Here is a 21,722-nt window from a genome sequence, read left to right as displayed (position 1 = left end):
ATCACTTCTCTTAAGGCGCTAACTGCTGGCGCAAGCAACTGAAAATCTAGCCATATGTGTTTTAAAAGCAACTTTTTTTTAAAGATGCAGAAAGCAGGAAAAAGAACTGAAAAGTTTGGAATCAAGATGGCGGCGACTCACCTCGGTTCAGAACGATAAGGCCCGTCCACACACGCACCGATTGGTCGACCGTCAGGTCACCGAAGTGTAGGATTGGTCAATCATCCTGTCACTCTACTCTAGGAGGGCTCGCCCGCACGCACCAGGAACCCGCCCCCGCCACGCAGCAATTGGTCGACCGTCGGGTCGCTCGACCGGACAATTGCTAGACCTCAATGTCACTCAATGCTAATGAGCAGATAATGAGCAGAATTTTGAACGTTTTTTGGATACCGCGGGCACAATTTTTGTCTCACCGAAACGTAAATATGCTTACGACCGTTCTGGTATCGTAAGCTTTCTTTTGATGTAACACACGTGTTGGTACGCTCTTTCACTTTTGATTGTATAGCCGGACAGAGAAACAGAAAGACAGACAGAGAGACATACCGTTTTATATATATAGATTCTTCTATTACTGTTTTTGTGTGGGTTTTGTGCTTATCAAATTAAAAGCTGCTTGGATCAGCAATTCTATTTTATGATAAAATGGTGTTGTTGGAGCATACCAAACATTGCGAGTAATTTTGACTGGGAGTGATGAAGTAAAATGAGTGAACGTAGGTCGGAAGCTCCGTTTACATTTCTCCATATAAATCCAGATATCACCACTTTTATGCAATGGCAGAAGGACAAACCTACCCCCAATACTTCATAATTTTAGAGTAGTCGAGCTGACTGGCATTACAAATGGAGCAACAAATTTGTCAACAAAATAAATGTTTTAGCTTCAGGAAAATGTTCATCTCCTTGTCCATTGTGTAATTCTGGAAATATCTATGAGCTCCTGAGCAGTTATAAAGAAAACACAAGTCTTTGCATTATGAGACGATCACATAAAAATTAAGCCAGACACAGAGATTGCATTATTTCAGAGTTCAAGGATTTACATTAAGATGTAATTTGCATATAGGTGTGTTTCCTTTCACTATGTAGGATTTAAGATCAGTAAGTTCGCAGATGACTCGAAAATTGTTAGAGTGGTAAATAGCAAGGAGGGAAGCCTCAGGCTACAAGACGATCTGGACTGGTTGGTCAGATGGGCAGAACATTGGCAAATGGAATTTAACCCGGAAAAGTATGAGGTGATGCATTTTGGGAGGACTAACAAGGCAAGGGAATACACAATGAATGGTAGGACCCTAGGAAGGACAGAGGATTAGAGGGACCTTGGTGTGCATGTACATAGATCCATGAAGGCAGAAGGTCAGGTAGATAAGGTGGTTAAAAAGGTATATGGGATACTTGCCTTCATTGGCCGAGGCATAGGATATAACAGCAGGGGGTTTTTATGGAGCTGCACAAAACACTACTTAGGCCACAGCTGGAATACTGTGTGCTGTTCTGTTTGCCATACTATATGAAGGATGTGATTGCATTGGAGAGGGTGCAGAGGAGATTCATTAGGATGTTACCTGGGCTGGAGCGTTTCAGCTATGAAGAGAGACTGGACAGGCTGGGGTTGTTTTCCTTAGAGCAGAGAAGGCTGAGGGGGGACCTGATTGAGGTGTACAAAGTGATGAGGGGCATAGATAGGGTAGATAGAAAGGAACTTTTCCCCTTAGTAGAGGGGTCAACAACCAGGGGGCATAGGTTCAATGTAAGGGGCAGGAGGTTTAGAGGGGATTTGAGGAAAAACTTTTTCACCCAGAGGGTGATTAGAATCTGGAACTCACTGCCTGAATGGGTGGCAGAGGCAGGAACCCTCACAACATTCAAGAAGCATTTAGATGAACACTTGAAACGCCACAGCATACGAGGCTACGGACCAAGTGCTGGAAAATTGGATTCGAATAGACAGGACTTGATGGCCGGCGCAGACGCGATGGGCCAAAGTGCCTCTTTCTGTGCTGTATAATTCTAAGGCCTAGAAATTCAGTATAGCCACTTTTGGGGCGGTAAAGTCGGGCGGCCGCTAAAGTTTGCGCCCGCCGGAAAGTGGAGGGCAGTTCGCCGAAATTCAGTAGCTTTGGCCAAGGAGTTTGCTCGAGCGCTAAAACTGGCGATGCACGGCTATCTTTAGGTGCTAAGCCGGCGGTGCAGACTGATACCGCCGAGGCCGGGCGCAGCGCAGGTGCAGTCATGTTTTGATTGACAGCAGACACCCTGGCGCCGGCCAGCTCTTAAAGGGGGAAGGGTCGACTTGGTCTGCTGCCACGCCCTGGATACTGCAGCCATCCAGCTAGGCCTAAACACTGCTGCTGGAGAGAAATAGCGCCAGGAAGGATGCAGAGGGCCCGTGAGCGAGCGCAGCGCTTCTCTGGCCATGATTTAAAGGTGCTGGTTAGGGCTTTGGAGAAGAGAAGCCCTATCTTGTTCCCGGACAGTGGCAAGAAGCCTCCCAACAGGTTGTACAGGAGAGCCTGGAGGGATATCGCCCAGAGGGTCACAGCCACCTGCGATGTCCCCCAGACTGTTGTCCAATGCCGGAAAAAGTTTAACGACCTCACTCGGATTGTCAGGGTGAGTACCCTTTCCAGTGTCCTCCTCATCCTTGCATGTGCACCTCACATTATGGGCAAAGGGACCTCATATGCCTAATGGCCAGCCCTCATCCAGCAGCTATGGCACTGGCATGAACATCAATTGCACTTTCTGCACTTTACACACTGACCAAGCTATTCGACCATGGGAGGCAGTGCACACAACAACAGGGCACCACACTGTACTTAGAGGTCGTCCTTTCTCTTGCAGGCCAAGCAGGCCCAGAATCTGAAGAGCCGGACTGTCACCGGGGGAGGCTGTCCCCAGTTCCAGCAGCTCAGTGACCTGGAGGAGCGCGTGGGTCATCTCATGGGTGCCCGGGTGATTGGCCCCATTGCAATTGGAGATGCCGACCCTGTGCTGGGCCCCAATGGTAAGGACATGACCTTTTGGACCTCTCTCGTTCCCCTTGCGCTTCAGATCTACATCCTTTGCCACTGTCCGACCAATGCGCAGAATGCCACCACTCATGCCTCCCTCGCTGATGCCCTGTCCTCACTCTAAAGCTACACTTGTGCCTTCCTGCTTTTAGCTGGTGAGGAGGAGGTCCCTGAAGCTGCGAGTGTCAGTCCCTCGGAAGAGGAGGACGAGGTGGAGCAAGAGGAAGGCGGCCCTTCGGGGGAACCCTCATCCGTGCCAGGGGATGGCAATGGAGGGGACACGTCTTCCCTGGAGGAGAGCCAGGGGGAAGTGTTGCAGGGGGGTGTAGCTCCTGTGCCCAGTGGTGTCCAGCCACGCGGGAAGGGTCGTGCAGCACGGCTGCCTTCTCCCCAGAGGGGGGAAGTGTTGCAGGGGAGTGTAGTTGCTGGGCCCAGTGGCGTCCAGCCATGCGGGAAGGGTCGGGCAGCACGGCTGTCTTCTCCCCAGAGGGGGGAAGTGTTGCAGGGGAGTGTAGTTGCTGGGCCCAGTGGCGTCCAGCCACGCGGGAAGGGTTGGCCAGCTCGGCGGCCTTCTCCCCAGAGGGAGAGTCCGGCCTCCAGTCTGGAGATGGTCCTCACCCAGGAGGTGCGCCTCCTTGATCAAATGTCCGCGGACTCGGATCGTCGGCACACCGAGTTCATGGGGGTTGTGGCACGGTTGCCTGAGGCCATTGAGTCCCTGGCTCATAGTGTGTCCGATTTCGGGGCCTCACAGGCCAGGGGTTTTGAACAACTCACGGCAGCACACGCCAGGGGTCTCGAACAATTCGGGGCATCACAGGATGCGAGTCGGGACGAATTCAGGGCAGCACAGGCAGCGAGTGGACAGTTGATCAGTGGTGCCGTGCTGTCACTGGCTGGTCTGATGCGGGCACAGACCAGGGCAGTACGGGCACTCACTGCTGCCACACTCGCTGTGTCAGGCAGGCATCGCCAGGGCAGCCGCCACGCTGCAGCAGCACAGCGGTCTGGCCTTCACCAGATTGCTGCGCTTGCTGCAGTGCCAGCCCGGCTGAGTGCAAGTGTCTCAGGCGAGCAGCGAGCGCCTGGCATCAGCCAGCTTGCCCCCATTGCTGCAGCCGCCACTGCCACTCCCCCAGCGAAGCTGCGACGAGCTGCTGGAGGGACTGATGCTGCCCAGCCACAGCTGCAGCAGTCAGCAGCCGGCCCCTCGAGGGCCAGAGCTCGTCTAGGCCGACCCCCAAGGGCATCTGCCATCACGCAATGTGCCCCTCAGGAGCCTTCCCCCAGCCTTGCAGCACCCACAGGGCCCAGGTTGAGGCGGAGCAGCAGGTCGGCCAGGGGCCGGAAAAGCCTGGACAAGACTCGCCCTCTCGGCACACAAAGTAGAGTGTGTTGGCAAATGTTTTTTTATATGGGGGTGGTTTTGTTTCTATGGGGGGGGTTCTTTTGGTAAGGCCGAGGATGAAGGCCATTTGGATGGACAAGTTTTGTTATTCCTCCCCAGGTTGTGGGAGTGAGATATGTTTTTGACTGTTTTTTGGGGGTGTTGTCTGTTTTTGGGTTTCATGTGGGAAGGGCCCTGAGTTTGTTCAATAAAGCTTTTTCTTTATTCATCTTGTCCATGTGTGATGTTTCAAGTGGTTGTTGCATTAACCGGCTGAGGGCTTGCGGAGCGGCTGCATTCATGTGCCTTCATTGCCACAAGCCATTCCCTGACAGGGGGGCCTAGAAGTGTCGTTCAATAAGCCGCCGACGGACGGCCCTTGGACCTTGTGGCTCCCTCCTGGGCTGGTACTCCTCCTCCTCCTCCTCATGGTCCTCCTGCTCGTCCTCCTGAGGTGGTGCTCCGACGTGAGGTGGCAGTGCCTGAGTCCTGCGGATAGCCAGGTTGTGCAGCATGCAGCAAACGACGACGAACTGGGAGACTCTATCCAGCGAATACTGCAGAGATCCGCCGGAGCGATCCAGGCAGTGGAACCGTTGCTTGAGGACGCCAATCGTTTGCTCTATGATGTTCCTTGTGGCTTGATGGCTTTTGTTGTATGCCTCCTCAGCAGGGGTCCTGGGCGCGCGGAGCTGGGTCATGAGCCATGTACACAAAGGATAGCCTTTTTCCCCGATAAGCCATCCTCTTGGGGGAGGCTGTGCCTGGAACATGTCAGCCACAGTAGTCTGGCGCAGGATAAATGCATCGTGGCTGCTGCCTGGAAAGCGGGCATTGACAGCTAGGATGCGCTGCCTGTGGTCACACACCAGCTGTACATTGAGGGAATGGTAGCCCTTCCGGTTGCGGTAATCCTCGGCATTGTCAATAGGTGCCCGCAAAGCCACATGCATGCAGTCAATGGCGCCCTGCACCATGGGGAAGTCCGCGATCCTCGCAAATCCGACTGCACGCTGCTCCTGCCTCTCCAGGGTCATGGGGAAGGAGATGAATTGGTGTCTCCTTGTGAAAAGGGCATCGGTGACCTGCCGGATGCAGCGATGCACGGCGAACTGGGATATGTTAGCTATGTCCCCAGCAGCGGCTTGGAAGGAGCCGCTTGCATAAATGTTGAGAGCCACCGTGACCTTCACTTCCACCGACAGAGACGTCCTGCACATCAGCTGTGGACGCAGATCTCTGTGAAGCAGCTGGCAGATCTCTGCAACCACCTCCCTTCTGAAGCGCAGCCTCTTAACACACTGCGCGGCAGTCATGGTGAGATAGGACACCTGCTGGCGGTATTCCCTGAGTGGGTAAGGCCTACGTTGCCGATGCCTGATGCCCCCTCTGCGTCTAGGCATGGCTGCCCCTCTCACACAGCATCTGCGAGCCCTTCGCACATAATGCTGGAACTGAGGGTTGGAACCCCATGCAGCCCCCATAATATACTTGCAAACAATGAAATCACAATGAGGCAAATTTCCAAGCTCTGGCCAGAAGCCAAAAATACCTCTCCTATGTTGGGCCAAATCAGTAAGGTGTCTTCCTTGGTCTCTGTCCAGAAATCCGTTGCAGAAAAGTCATTGCAGCAAAATGGCTGGCCTTTATAGTTCAGTGTAAGTGCCCTTTAATTAGCACTCCCCGAGGCCCGCAGGGCCTCTGCTGCGTTCCACTTCACAGTTCTTAGCATCGCCACGCCTACATTGGGTGGGCGCGACTGAAGTTCCGGTTTGGGGCGCACAAAGGGCGTTGCACGACGAAATGACGTCATAAGTTGCACGTGCAGCTGAGCGCGCGCAAACACTTTGCGCCGGCGCTAAATGTCTACTGAAGTTGGGCGTAGGCGCAGATTGTCCTGCGCCCGGGCGCTAAGTGCCTAGTGCTCGAGATCTACCCCTCCTAAGGCGCTAACAGCTGGCGAACGCAACTGAATTTCTAGGCCTAAGAGTCTATGACTTCGCATCTTGTCTTGTGCTGAAACAGCTATGTTAAACAGAACCTTGCGCTAAACATGTGATGTCTTTTAAGGGGATGCTGGAGAACGGAATAGAGAGTTATGCTGATCGAGTTAGATGAGGAAGACTGGGAGGAAGGTCGAGTGGAGCTTAAACGCCAGCATGGACTGGTTGGGACGAATGATCGGTTTCTGTCCTGTATATTCTATGTAATACTAATACAAATTTTTCCAAATTCGCATTGACCATGCTATGCAATATTTGCAAAACACACTTTAGTGGGTGTTGCCTTAGCTCCACCTCATTTAGGTGCAAACATAAAGCTTCAAAATATGTTTAGTTAAATTACTTTGAAATTAAGAAACACTAATAAACATGCATTGGCACAGCAGCGTGGAAAAGCTGAAGTATTTCATTTGCCGTTTACGGTTGAATTAATGTTTGCATCATTTTGCCCCTGCGTACGACCATTCATCTTAAATAAATGTTGTGCAACAGACCAAAATGTGAACTTTCAGAAGGATATTTTATTGGAATGATTCATTAAATATGATCTGCAACACAAATTCTAATTATTCATCACCAATTATTTATGAAAACTGTTGTTCCGAATGGTAACAAGAAATTTCATGCATAAAAGTCGATTTCCACGTCAGGAGTCAAAACTTCAGGTGAAGCGGGGTAGAGCTAATAATTTGATCAGGACATGGGGATATTATTCATGTTACCAGTATAAAGGCTAACAGTGCGTCCTTATTTTTAACCTATCATGTATATTATTGTTTATAGTCAAATTTTAAAAATTGGGGCTATTTGTGAAGCAGATTAATGTTGGTGGAAGCCTATATGTTTCTTTGTACTACAGCTTGAGGATTTGGGAGACTCAAACTGAGGCACTGCAGCATCAATAGTGGAGGGAGGGTGTAATTACAGCATGAGACGTTTGCAGAGGCAGATTCCAATCAATCCGAAAGCAACATCAATTAATTTTAAATGTGGAAACATGCCTTATCACAACATACATTTGAAGTGTGATATAGAAATATTTGAAAGAACTTTTTATAAACCTACTTAAATTGAATCCACCGGGCTTTGGACAAAACTATTCAAGATGCAGGTATAAGCTGTATACTATAGTTACCTGCCTGCTATCCTTTTGACCAACCAGGCAGTGATCCCACTGATCAAACACACAGTAAGAAGAGCAGCAATCACTATCCCTGCTATGGCGCCACTGCTTATATTATTGTCAGCATTGGTTTGCTCTGAAAAATGCAAAACAGACAAAATAATGAACGTTATTATCACATGGCAGAGGCAATTGCAATCCTGTAGCAATATGTATTTGGGAGAGAAATACGTAGTTCAGATTTTATTGGCACAGTGTTTGACTGGTTTCAAGTTTCAATTGCTGTAAAAAATAAAAAAGGGCCAATTGTTGAACCCTACACAATTTATTTTCTCCCTTTCAAATACAACTCTGTGCAACTCCATCGTCGACAAGCTGGTTCAGATAATATGCCGTTGATCCCACCATACATTTCAAGTTACCGTGTACAGCTCTTGCTAATGGTAAAAAACGGTGATTGGGGAGCGACCGCCGGTTACATACAATTCCCTATTATCCGTTCCAATAACTGAATGGAAAATCGGAGATAAATGGGAGATTCTTGATGGGATTCAGCAACTGAGTGAATTGGGTTCCAGCTGCGCGATATTTAAAAGCAGGACGACAACTAGAAACTCCGCAAAAAGGACAAATAGAATACTGGCTTTTGTTTATAAGAGTGTATTGAATACAAAAATCAAGGAGATGATGATGAGTCTGCACAATACATCCGTCAGGCCATAGTTAGAGTATTGTGTGTAGTTTTGGCTTTCACTAGAATGCGAGCGAAGAGAGGATATGAATGAGACGTGGACTGAAAAACTAAAAAGTTTTCGCTGCAACAGCGAAGTTTAAGAGAAGGTACAAAAGAAGTGCCTAACATTGTGAAAGGAGTGTAACTAGGGAAAGACTATTGTCACTGGTCTGTAAACCAGTAAAAGGTGCACATACCTTGGCTTCATGCTAGAAACACAAAAGGGGAGTTGAGAACGTATTGTTCATGTCAAGGATTGTTACAATATAGAAGATAATTGGCTATCGATTCCAATTCAAGAATAACACCGAAGAGGGAGCTAGATAACCAGTTCAAGAAACAGTTGGAAATGTATGGGGAAATAGAAGAGACACTGAAGCCCCAAATGGAGGCAAGTTGTGGATTTAAGATAATGACGTACAAGCTATTTCAGGGGATCAACAGGATAGCGCCATTGTGAAGCGAGCAGTCATACAGGCCGAACAGCCATAATAAATGTTCATGATTCTGATTACACTATCTAAGAATTACGTACCTTGGACGTCATGTTGCATTATGTATGTACTTACCATATACAGTTAACTGTATGGAAGCTTTACTGTCCTTTTTGGTTATGATGTTATTAAATTGACAAGTATAATTCCCACCATGATTCGAGCTTACTGAGTCAATGCTGTAAGTTTGTCATGCCTTTAACAGATTGGTCCCACCATTGTACCATTCATATGCACCAGCTGGGACTGATAGGGCAGAATAATGAATTGTAAGAGCTTTCCCCGGTTCTACCAAACTGGTCCTGGGGGTTCAATAATGACGTTCTCTGGCCCATCTGCAAGAAATTCAAGAAAATTTGTTTTTTGTATCACTAAATTACTCACTAATATTTAATACAAACTAATGTTATTGGCACCCTGCATACTTACAATTAATTTGCAGGATGTTGTCTCCAGAATCGCTGCTAAAATCACTACTTGCATTACATTTATATGTTCCTGAATCATTTCTGTTTACGCTGATTTTAGTCAGTGTAACATTTTGCGGAGATGTTATTATGCTGCCATTATCCTGGATAGCTCGGTTATTCTTAAACCAAGTCCGTGAAAGTACAAAGCCCGAAGCGTGACAAGTCAGTAAAATGGTATCGATGGTTTCTACTGGTTTTGAATTGTTGCCCGATACAGTGACGTTAGAAACAGTTTCTGTAAATAAAATTAAAGCGGAAACGCGGTTAAATCCTTTTCTCCAAACGCTGGAACAAAATGCTAATTAAGTAATTTCACGTGTAAACATCAAGAGGGTGAAATTCAAATTGGGTGGAGATGCACAACGGGCGGTGTCACACCTGTTGCCACCACCCCATCAGAAATTGAAGACAATAGCACTGATTATTGGAGCGGACAAATAGCAGACGCCAGATGCAATACCGCCCATTTTGCTTCCCCATCCAATTACTTTTGAAAACTCCTACTGTATCTGTTTTCAGCAACTTTTAATGCAGTGCATTCCAGATCACAAAAACTCTCTGTGTAAAAATAATTCTCATCTCCGCCAATTCATTTACTAATTATCTTAATCTGTGTCCTGTGATTAAAGACCCACCTGCCAGTGGAGGCAGTTTCTCACCAACTACTCTATAAAAGCCCCTCATAATTTTGAAATCTCTGTTAAACTTACCCTTAACCTTCTCTGCTCTAAGGGGAACAATCCCCACTTCTCTAGTGTAGAATAGAGCATATCTGTATGATTTGAAAATGTTTTAAATGTAAAGCTTTTCGTAAAATTGCTATGATAAATAATAATGTATTTTAGAATCATAAGAGCTCTGTTGCAATATGTATAACCTTAGTTAAAAAGAAACAATGGTGAGAAGTAAAGCACGATGGTAAAATTAAGCCAACTTTATGTTAGCTGCGAGAAAAGTGCTAAAGTAGATAGATTTTCTGTTATGATAAAAGCAAGAAGCCAGTGAAGTTCAAACATTAATTAAGTTTCAAAGTAAGATAGAGGGGTTTCAACACCTAACATCCTTTATCACTGAAGTTACAGACCAGGCTAGATAATGGGCTATGTGAAAGGCAAAAGACATCTGTCGTAATTAGTGCAAAGTTTGTTTGTGTAAAATTTCTCAAAGAAAAGCTCATTCAGAAAAAGGTCAGGTATTAGCAACACGAATATTGAGATAGCCAAAGCAGCTGCAGGTTGCGAAGTATTTTGAGGGGAGAAAAAGGTATAAATGAACAGTTATTGATCACTGTAGGCAGGGCGAAATCAGAGGAAGAGAATCTTCTGTCAACAGAACACAGCAAGCCTCAGAAAAGAGAGCATGCTGCAGTCAACCGGTGGCCTATCTACTGGGGTACCAAGGAACGGATTGGAATTATCATCTTGTTAAGCGCTACTGCTTTGTTCTGGATGTAATATGCTTAATTAATCTCTTTTAATTATACACAATATATTGTACCAGGAGTGGTCTGTTATAATCAGGGACATGTTAAATATAAATTACGGATCTTACAGATCTCACGACCTTATACTAGTCTCTCCCCATAAGTGAAGTCTCTCATCTCTGGTATCATTCTGCTTATTCTCCTCTGCAACTTCTGCAAGGCATTGACATCCTCCTTAAAGTGGGGTGCATTTAATAGCGATATAAATGGAAGTTTAAAGTACTGAACGTAGCAAGTCATCTAATGGTTGATATATGTACTGCATGAATGCAGATGAAAATGGATAAGGAATTATTTAAAACAGACCTAGGAATCATAGTAGACTTGAAGCTCTAATTATTGAAGATCACCAACCACAATGCGAAGGGAATGCTGACACTTATGTTCTAAAAAATGCAGTTCAATCAGAAAAACACAAGGCCACATGGTACAGTGCTCTGGTCAGAGCACACCTCGAGTACTGTGTGCAGTTCTGGAAACTTGAGACAAGGGACGCATTAAACTATGAGAGGCAGAGCAGAGATAAGCAATGAGTGTTGTGGGGCTGAGTCATGGTAGAAACAATGAACAAACTTAAACTATCCGCCTTAAATGAATGAATCTAAAAGGTGATCTTATTGGGTATAGAAAATAATAAATTGCATGGAAACGATAAATCCAGAAAGTACTTCAAATTAAATTGAGAGTAGGACAACAGGACACCGGTTCAATGGGTTAAAGGCAAAAGGCATCTGTCGTAATTAGTGGGAAGTTTGTTTGTGTAAAAGTTCTCAGAGAAAAGCTCATTCAGAAGAAGGAAGGGAATCATAGACCGTACAAGTGGAGGTCAGGTATTAGCAACACGAATAGTGAGATAGCCAAAGCAGCTGCAGGTTGCCAAGTATTTTGAGGGGAGAAAAAGGTATAAATGAACCTTTATCAGGAATATCAATATCAGGAATTTCTTCATTCCATGAACTGCGAAGGAGCACCACATAAAGTAGTAGAGGACAAAACCTGGATCAGAAAATGCCTTCTGATATTCTGAAATTATAACTCACACACAACTGTTCATTAGTTGTCAGATCATGTTCGTGATGGATAAGGAGAGAGAGAAAGAGAGCGAGAGAGAGAGAGAGGACAGATAGACAATTAGTGATATCAACAAAAGGCTGAATGCACTTGATACAGCAAAGCTGTGTGCAGCAAAAACATCCCGGCTTCAGTGCTGAAGACTTGTGCTCCAGAATTAGCTACGCATCCAGCCATGCTGTTCCTGTACAGCTACAACACTGGCACCAACCTGAAAAAATGGAACATTGACCAGGTATGTCCAGTCTACAAAAAGCAGGACAAATCCAAGCCAGTCAGTAATGCTATCAAGTGGCACTTATTCACCAATTACTTGCTCACCCATGCTCAGTTTGTATTCTGCAAGTACCACTTACCGCCAGACCTCAGCACATTCTTGGCCTAAACACGGCCAAAGTGTTGACTTCTAGAGGTGAGGTGAGAGTGACTGCCCTTGACATAAAGACACTATTTGTCTGAGTGTGGCATCAAGGAGCCTAAGTAAAATTGAATTCAAAGGTAATCGGAGGAAAATCTGCATTTGTTTGAGTCATACCTTGCACGATGGAAGAAGGATGTGATTGTTGGAGGCCAATAATCTTAGGCCCAGGACATTGCTGCAGCAGTTACTCAGGGCAGTGTCCTAGGCCCAAGCATCTTCAGCTGCTTCATAAATGACCTTCTCTCCATCCTAAGGTCAGAAGTGGGGAAGTTCGCTGATGATTGTGCAGTGCTCAGTTCCATTTTCAACTCCTCAGAAAATGAAGCGGTCCGTGCCCGCATGCAGCAAGACTTGGACAAACCAGGCTTGGCATAAAAAGCCTCAATTAATATTCACGCCACATAAGTGCCAGACAATGACCAACTCCAAAAATAGAGTGTCTAACCACCTCCCCTTAACATTCAACAGCATTAGCATCGCCCAATTTCCCACGAGCCACATGCTGGGGTCAGCATTGAACATAAACTTAACTGGTTCAGCCACATAAATACTGTGGCTACAAGAACAGTTCAAGCCTGGGTATTCTGCAGCAAGTGACTCACCTGCTGCAAGCCCAAAGCCTTCCCTCCATCAAAAATGCACAAGTCAGGAGTGCGATGGAATACCCTACACATGCCTGGATAAGAGCAGCTTCAACAACAGTCAAGAAGCTCGAAACCATCCAGGACAATGCAGCTGCTGGATTGGCATCCCATCCGCCACCTTAAATATTCACTCCCTCCACCGTAGCTGCAGTATGTACCAGCTAAAATATACAACTCGCCAAGGCATCTTCGACAGCTCCTCCCAAAGCCACAACTTCTACCAACTAGAAGGACAAGGACAGCAGGTGCATAGGAACACCACCAAACCCAAGCTCCCCTATAAGTTATACATATGCCTGATTTGGAAATATATCGCCGTTCCTTCATCGTCGCCTGGTCAAAGTGCTGGAACTCCCTCCATAACAGCACTGTGGGAGTACCTTCAACACACAGACTGCAGCTGATAAAGAAGATGGCCCATCACCGCCTCCTCAAGAGCAATTAGGGATGGGCAATAAATGCTGGACTTGCAAGCGATGCCCACATCCCATCAATGTAGAAAATACTTAGACATATAGGCAGACAGGAAGATTTATAGTTAAGCAGACAGATAGACAGATGAAATTCTCGACATAATGTTTATCAGCCATAAATAAACGTCTCAAAGCCTTAAAGTATATATAAAGAGACAATGATAGGTAGTCAATTAATGCTGGTATCTTGTGGCCAGGACTGGGAGATTCACAACCAGGCACCCATCTGCAAACTTGCTTCCATCACGAACAACAATTAATTGTACATTAACCTCTGGATCGCCAATCAATAGCAACTAAACTGTGTAGGCTTAAAGGCACAGGCCTGGTTCAACATAGCTTCACCCTAGCACAGGTAAAATAAATTGTGTATTAAATGGTGTAATGCATCTGTTATTCAAAAGAAATATATTGATCTGGAATTTTTGGTGGATTATGATGGAGAACTTTTATCTTTCGCCATCATTAACCCTCTGAATCTGACTGCAAGTTCAGGATTTAGCACCTTCCCACCTAAAGGCAGAAATGCTGAAGTTGTGGTCAGTCATTCACTGTCTGAGACTGGTTGCGCTGTGCACCGCCCACCTGCCAGTTCTGTCAATCAGTGTATTAGGATTTTCCATGCTCATATCGCTGTTCAGTGCCCCATTAAATCTTCAGCTTTTGTTGGAATTGGTGCAATTGATATTTTAACAGTATATTGATGGCTAAACAATCATTATGGCTCTGGAAACTAAGGCCTAGAAATTCAGTCGCGTTTGCGCCCACTTATGGCCTAAAGAGTGGTTTGCGCCGGAAGTTTTTTAGTGCCCGAAATTCAGTTGGTCCATAAAAATCGGCGTTAGCCGGTAGCGGTGCGCCGGCACCGATGACGTCATCGGTGTGTGCAGCGCCCCGGTTACAACGTGATTCCGTGCCGACTGCCAAATTCAGTTGCGGCCGCCTCGCCCGTAGCGGCCGCAAACAGCGTTTGAAAAACGGGGCCTTGCAGCTCCGAGAGGCCGGCGCATAAAGGTGGAGGGGCGGCCGGCCGCTTTCCCAGCAGCCGATTGGCTGCTCCTTCCTCCACGGACTCCCACACCACCCCCTCGCGGCATTGGTGTCTGACCCCCGCAAACCCGGCACTTCTCCGTGGTGCCGGGCTCATTTGCCGGAGTAATCCAGCGGTGATCTCACGGCTGCAGGCAGCTCCTCCTTAAGAGAAGGAGGAGGCCTGCAGTACCCCAGCCTGCCGCACCGCATCGGGTGGCGCAGCGGCAGCTGGACGCCTGAAACTGACTTTCAGTGCCCCAAGCGAGGCGGCCAAACCCTGCAATAGCGCCCGCCTCCGTCTTGGGGTGCTGCAACTGAATTTCAGGCGGGCGCTACAGGAATCCGGGCGAGCGCTAAATTTCGGGCGCTAAAGACCTGGGCGCGGTGATAGCGAATTTCTAGGCCTAAGTATTGCATCAGTAGATTTTCAAAATTTTCCATTTGGATAAAAATTACACTATATTTCAAACTATATACTTTTTTTTAATTTCTTCTTTTTATTTCAGCTTCTACTGTGTCCCTGACGATCATATGTGTGGGAAGTGCAGCCAGCTGCAGCTACTGGCAGACCGCATTGTGGCACTGGAGCTGCGAATGGATATAAACTGGAGCATTTGTGATGCTGAGGACGTTGTGGATATCATGTTTAATCAGTTAGTCACACCGCACGTAAAGGCTGCACAGGCAGGAAGGAAATGGGTGATCACCAGGCAGAGTAGTAGGCACAGGCAGGTAGTGCAGGGGTCCCCTGTAGCAATCGCCCTTTCAAACAGATTTACCACTTTGGGTATTGTTGAGGGAGATTGCTTATCATGGCAAGGCAGCAGCAGCCAACTTCCTGGCCTCGTGGGTGGTTCTGCTGCACAGGAGGGGATGAAAAAGAGCGGGAGGGCTATAGTGATAGGGGATTCTATTGTAAGGGGAATAGATATGCATTTCTGCAGCCGCAAACGAGACTCCAGGATGGAATGTTGCCTCCTTGTTGCAAGGGTCAAGGAAGTCTCGGAGCTGCGGCAGAGCATTCTGGAGGGGCAGGGTGAACAACCAGTTGTTGTGGTGCATATAGTTACCAACGATATAGGTAAAAACCGGGATGCAGTCGTAAAAGCTGAATATAGGCAGTTGGGAGTTAAATAAAAAAATAGGACCTCAAAGGTAGTAATCTCAGGATTGTTACCAGTGCCACGTGCTAGTCAGAGTAGAAATAGAAGGATTTTTCAGATGAATACGTGGCTAGAGGAATGGTGCAACGGGGAGGGATTCAAATTCCTGGGATATTGGAACCGGTTCTGGGGGAGGTGAGACCTGTAAAAACTGGACAGTTTGCACCTGGGCAGGACCGTGACCAATGTCCTAGGGGGAGTGTTTGCTAGTGCTGTTGGAGAGGGTATAAACTAAAATGGCAGGGGGTTGGGAACCTGTGCAGGAAGACAGAGGAAAGGTAAACAAGGATAGAAGCTAAAGACAGGAAGGAGAAAAGCAAAAGTGGCAGTCAGAGAAATCAAGGCCTAGAAATTCAGTCGCGTTTGTGCCCACTTATTGCCTAAAGAGTGGTTTGCGCCAGAAGTTTTTTAGTGGCCGAAATTCAGTTGGTCCCTAAAATTGGCATTAGCCGGTAGCGCTGCGCCGGCACCGGTGACGTCATCGGTGTGCGCAGCGCCCCGGTTCCAACGCGATTCCGTGCCGACAGCCAAATTCAGTTGCGGCCGCCTCGCCCATAGCGGCTGCAAACAGCGTTTGAAAAACGGGGCCTTGCAGCTCCGAGAGGCCGGCGCATAAAGGTGGAGGGGTGGCCAGCCGCTTTCCCGGCGGCCGCCTGGCCGCACCTCCCTCCCCGGACTCCTGCACCACCCCCCCGCGGCATTGGTGTCTGACTCCCACGAGGCCGGCACTTCTCCGTGGTGCCGGGCTCATTTGCCAGGGGAATCCAGCGGCGATCTCACGGCTGCAGGCAGCTCCTCCTTAAGAGAAGGAGGAGGCCTGCAGTACCCCAGCCTGCCGCACCGCATCGGGTGGCGCAGCGGCAGCTGGACACCTGAAATTGACTTTCATCGCCCCAAGCGAGGCGGCCAAACCCTGCAATAGCGCCCACCTCCGTCTTGGGGCGCTGCAACTGAATTTCAGGCGGGCGCTATGGGAATCCGGGCGAGCGCTAAATTTCGGGCGCTGAAGACCTGGCGCGGCGATAGCGAATTTCTAGGCCCAAGGGTTTAAATCAAACATGGCCACAGTAAATATTAATTCTAAAAGGTCTAAGAGTGTTAAGAAAACAAGCCTTAATGCAAGGAGCATTCGTAATAAGGTGGATGAATTAGCTGCGCAAATAGATGTAAACGGATATGATATAATTGGGATTACGGAGACATGGCTCCAGGGTGAACAAGGCTGAGAATTCAGCATCCAGGGGTATGCAATATTCAGGAAAGACAGCCAAAAAGAAAAGGAGATGGGGTAGCATTGCTGGTTAAAGAGGAGATTAACACAATAGTAATGAAGGATATTGGCTCTGATGATGTGGAATCTGTATGGGTAGAACTGAGAATTACCAAGGGGCAGAAAACGTTAGTGGGAGTTGTATACAGACCCACAAACAGTAAAGCTGAAGTTGGGGGTGGCATTAAATGGGAAATTAGAGATGCGTGCAATAAGAGCACAGCAGTTATCATGGGTGACATTAATCTACATATAGATTGGGCTAACCAAATTAGTAACAATACTGTGGAGGAGGAATTTCAAGAGTGTATATGGGATGGTTTGCTGGACCAATATGTCGAGTAACCAACTAGAGATCAGGTCATCATAGACTGGGTATTATGTAATGAGACAGGATTAATTAGCAATCTTACTGTACGAGGCCCCTTGGGGCAGAGCGATCACAATATGATCAATTTCTTCATTAAGATGGAGAGTGAAGCATTTGACTCAGAGACAAGGGTCCTGAATTTTAATAAAGGAAACTACGACAGTACGAGGCACGAGTTGGGTAGGATGGATTGGGGAACGTTACTTCAAGGGTTGACGGTGGATAGGCAACAGAAAACATTTAAAGATCACATGGATGAACTACAGAATTTGATCATCCCTGTTTGGCATAAAAATAAAACAAAAAAGGTGACTCAACCGTGGCTAACACGGGAAATTAGGGCTAGCATACGATCCAAGGAGCGGACATATTAATTGGCCAGAAAAAGCAGGAAACCTGAGGATTGGGAGCAGTTTAGGATTCAGCAAAGGAGGACAAATGGACAAAAGCGCTGCAATTAATTACATAAATTAAGAACATAACAAATAAGAGCAGGAGTCGGCCATTTGGGCCTTCGAGTCTGCTCCACCATTCAATAAGGTCATGGCTGCTCTACTACCTCATCTCCACTGTCCTGCACTGTCCCCATATCCCTTTACTCCCTGAATATTCAAAAATCTATCAATCTCTGTCTTGAGCATACTCAACGAATGATCTTCCACAGCCCTCTGAGGTACAGAATTCCAAATATTCACCACCCTATGAGTGAGGAAATTTCTCCTCATCTTAGTCCTAAATGGCCAACATCTTTTTCTCAATCTGTGACCCCTGGTTTTGGACTCGCCAGCCAGGAGAATCATCCTCCCTGCATCTACAATGTCAAGCCCTGTAAGAATGTTGTATGCTTCAATGAGATCACCTCTCATTCTTCTAAACTCTAGAGAATATAGGCCTAGTCTACTCAACTCTTCTCATAGGGCAATGCCGAAAACCCAGGAATCAGTCTAGTGAACATTTGTTGCACTCCTTCAATGACAATTATCTCCTTCCTTAGGTAAGGAGACCAAAACTGCACACAATTGCTCGTCGAGTATGGCAGACACCTCACCACAGACATCTCCAGATCTATTTGGGAAGTTTCATCGGAGCCAGCTGCAATCGCCGCTGAATCGCCTCTGACTGCAAATTGCAGGCTATTGCATATTTCAAACAAAGCAGAAAGACGAAGGTGCAGCGTCATATCAACTCAAGATTCACACATTGTACAATAGGAAAATATCCTGCAAACATCCTGAACTTTGCGCCAAGTATTTATCGAACATTGGTTACAATATAGCAGGCGCGCAAAATTGAATAGCAAGAGATCATATTTTATGAACGGCGTATAATCCGTGTCAGAGCAGGTGTCCAAATGCTAAAAGCACCATATTTATATATTGGCCCAGAAATCCGCGTGGTATTCCGATCCTGGGCATCATCCAACTGCTGGTGCGCAGTGCTTGCATATCCCAGGGGCGTAGTTAGTTTGAAGCGTCCCCTGGGAACACGTGGTCCATGTAGATCCAATGGTAGCAGGGAATGCTTCATTCATATGTTTGACAGGAAGAGCTGTCAAACCTATAAGTACTGTAAGCCCCAAAACATAAATAAAACTTAAAATATATATTTTTTTAAATCACATTTTTAAAATAACTATAAATTACATGAAATAACTATTTTAAACAATAAGTTAAATTTTTGAAAAAATGAATTACATTTTCTAAAGGGTCTAAAAATAAACTTACCTTTCCTTAAAGTATTTTAAAATAATAAAACTGTGCAAAAAATGTTTTAATTTTAATTAATTCAGCACTTACCTTGTTAAAAGCAGGCCTTGCGCCTGCTTTTTAAAAGTGTAACTGCTGGAGATTTACCCTCCTGGAGAAACCTGCAAAAAAAAACATAAGTTCGATGCCCACGCTCCGCCTCTCCGGCGCACGCGTTCCACCTGTCAACCCCTTCTTTCAGGGGAACGGAAGTTCCGGTTTCCCACGCATGCGCAGTGTATGCATGAAACCAGCACTTTCGTTGGGCCTATGTGTGAGTACCCCGTGCATACTCACCCATGGGGGCCGAATTTCTGTGCAATTGTGTTTTGCATTTGTCCAATGCCAAGTGGCCCTGCTCCCTGTCCTTGTTTGTTCCACGGCAGCTGTGAGAAAGATAGTTAGGCTGGAACTCAATAATTAGGTACAATCAGCCAATCGGTGGCAAACAAAAGAAAGTTACATATTACATATATAACTTACATCGAATGTACAGCACAGAAACAGGCCATTCGGTCAAGCTGGTCAATGCCGCTGTTTAGGCTGCACATGAGCCTCCTCCCACCCTTCCTCATCTCACCCCCTCAACATATCCTTCTAACCCTTTCTCACTCATGTGGCTATCTAGCTTCCTCTTAAATGTAACTATGCTATTCGCCTCAACTACTCCTTGTGGTAGCGACTCCCACATTCTCACGACTCTCTGGTAAGGAAGTTATTGCTTAAACTGCTTATTGATGAAAATCGCCTGACTAATATGCTTCCTTGTTGAGACAGCGAGATTATTGTGGCTGCCTGGGAATTTCCGTGAATCGCTGCCCACGAATGCCGCACGATCTGCAGAAGTTTTACAGATATTTTCATCAGTTTTATGCGCGAAGTTGCTTTTCAGCTTAGTTGCTTTATGAAAGCTTCCGGCCTATAAATTCGGTGACGCCCCGCCAGCACGTTTGCGCCGGAAATTTAGCGCCCGCCGCCGAGCAAGTTGTGCCCGCCCCAAATTCACTTTCAGCGCCCCGAAGCGGAAGCGGGCGCTGGTACAGGGTGTGCCCGCCCCGCTTGGGACGCTGAAAGTGAATTTCAGCGATGCCGGTCCCGCTGCGCCACCCGAGCGGAGCGGCAGGCTGCTGTACTGCAGGCCTCCCCCTTCTCTTAAGGGGGAGGTGCCTGCAACGGCCGGAGCCCCGTTGAAAGTGCCGGCAAAAGAGCCCGGCACAACGGCGAAGTGCCGGGCTCCACGGAAACCAGCCGGCAATGCCGCGGGGGGGGGGGGGGGGTTGAGGAGGCCGGGGAAGGAGGTGCGGGCAGGCGGCCGCCGAAAAAGCGGCCGGCCGCACCTCCGCTTTAAATAGCGCCTCTAAGGCTGCAGCACGGCCAGGTTTTCAAAACGTTGTTAGCGGCCGCCAGGGAAGAGTCGGCCGCTACTGAAGATGGGGATCGGCGTGGTTTCGGGCGGTACCGGGGCGCTGCGCACACCGATGACGTCATCGGTGCCGGCGCAGCGCTACCGGCTTACGCCGATTTAAAGGCCCACCTAATTTCAGCGGCGACGCAACTTCCGGCGCAACCCACTCTTGCGCCCCTAAATGGGCGCAAACCCAAGGGAATTTCTAGGCCTCAGTGTGAATCTCTGTTCCGCTTTTAACATCATTCGGCATTGAAACATCTGCAGCAAAATGTTGTACAATCCATATTTGAATATGTTTAATTCCAGGGAAATATGTCAATTAACCATTTATTCGAAAATATACCCTCAGCTTTGCAACAATGCCACGTGAAACATTACCGCCTGGATTTATTCAAGGTGCTGATTGATCCACTGTGCGTTTACAGCACATTCTTGTTGCGTGTAAGAACAGATGGGCAATACTGTGGGGTGAGAGCGAACTTATTTCATTCCTGGTAAAGTAACTTTGTAGGATAAGAATGCTCGTGACTCGTCCATATTAATCAGCATTTCGATATTAAAAAGTCGACAGCAAACAACTTATTAGCTCGATTGTGGCACGGCGATAGTGATACTGGTTGCAGAGTTTTTTCTATTTTAGTTTTGCCCCGAAACTGTCTATGTACCTCGTGATGAATGACTTGTGACATGAAAACAATGAAATCGTTTCGAAACAAATCCCTTCTCAAAAAATGCTTTCACTTACCAAGTACATGCAGAGTGATGGTTGCTGTTGCTTGTGTCCCGGTGTTTGGAAACATAGTAACAGTGTAATCTCCACTGTCCGCAGCTGTCACTGACTTTAGCAGGAGCGATCCGTTCGGGATGAATAACTCAGCCCGTGTTCTGTATTCATTACTTATATCACCCTCTGTACCTATCCACCCAGCGATATTTGTCGGCCCAAAGTCCCAGCTTCCTCTCCTCACCTCAGCTGACGGCCGCACTGAAAAAAATGCGTTGCTTCCGACGGTCACACTTATCCGACTGTTTTCTGTATGTATAGTAAAAGCCTGGGGCTCAACTGAGGAAACAAGATCACATTGAGGAAGAAGTAAAGCGAAACACTCAAACTCGACACAATATATACTTTTCTGAAGTGATAAAAACGTCATCTTTTGTATTTAAACTTGATTTTCTATGACAATCGTTTGCTGTATTTTTTCTGTAATCAGTAAAAGAAATGATCCGAGAAAGTGATCCTCACCCGCAGATATAAATAAGCAAAGAGCTACCGCGGTAAGTGGCAGTGTCACCATCCTGAGAGAGCAGCGCCAGCCCCTGTTACACTCAGTGACTGACCCGCTCTTCCTGGTCTACAGAACAGATCCGTTGAGTCATTTACTGAAGCGGCACAGCTGATTGGACCA

General features: G+C 47.0%; 1 pseudogene; it reads right to left on the bottom strand.

Moving 5' to 3' along the window:
* The window catches only part of LOC147109899 (basement membrane-specific heparan sulfate proteoglycan core protein-like), a 193,291-nt pseudogene that overhangs the window by 102,424 nt on the left and 69,145 nt on the right, over positions 1-21,722 (bottom strand).

Source organism: Somniosus microcephalus, chromosome 12 (assembly GCF_052327205.1).
Source record: "Somniosus microcephalus isolate GS21.2 chromosome 12, FLI_Smic_1.0, whole genome shotgun sequence".
Lineage (NCBI taxonomy): Eukaryota > Metazoa > Chordata > Chondrichthyes > Squaliformes > Somniosidae > Somniosus > Somniosus microcephalus.
This window is presented reverse-complemented; position numbering and strand designations above follow the sequence as displayed.